The sequence below is a fragment of the Bison bison genome, unplaced genomic scaffold (genome assembly GCF_000754665.1).
Source record: "Bison bison bison isolate TAMUID 2011002044 unplaced genomic scaffold, Bison_UMD1.0 scf7180017458436, whole genome shotgun sequence".
NCBI classification, from domain to species: domain Eukaryota; kingdom Metazoa; phylum Chordata; class Mammalia; order Artiodactyla; family Bovidae; genus Bison; species Bison bison.
In genome coordinates, this window is record NW_011371797.1 from 23,608 (window position 1) to 24,207 (window position 600).

Below are 600 nucleotides of genomic sequence, written 5' to 3' on the forward strand. Positions count from 1 at the left end.
CTCAGTCAGTAAAGAATCTGCATGCAGTGTGGGAGACCTGGGTTCGATCTCTGGGTTGGAAAGGTCCTGGAGGAGGGCATGGCAACCCACTCCAGTATTCCTGCCTGGAGAATCCCCATAAACAGAGGAGCCTGGTGGGCTCCATGGGGGTTGCAAAGAGTCAGACACAACTGAGCGATTAAGCACAGCACAGCACAGCATGTCATTTATTCAGCAATAATGAGCATCTATTTTGACTCAGGCCCTTAAGTAAACAAAATACATACTCATGGGATTTACATTCTGATGAAGGAGATGGAAAAATGATCTCAATAAAATAAAGCAAGAAAAGAAGATAGAAAAGGATGAAGGGTTGCTATTTTAGACAGGATGGTCAGGGAAGGACTCTCTGTGGGGATGTTGTTGTTCAGTTGCTCAATTGTGTCTGACTCTTTGCAACCCCATGGACTACAGCACACCAGGCTACCCTGTCCTTCACCATCTCCCTGAGCTTGTTCAAACTCAGGTCCATCGAGTGGGTGATGCCATCCAAGCATCTCATCCTCTGTCATCCCCTTCTCCTCCTGCCTTCAGTCTTTCCCAGCATCAGGGTCTTTTCCA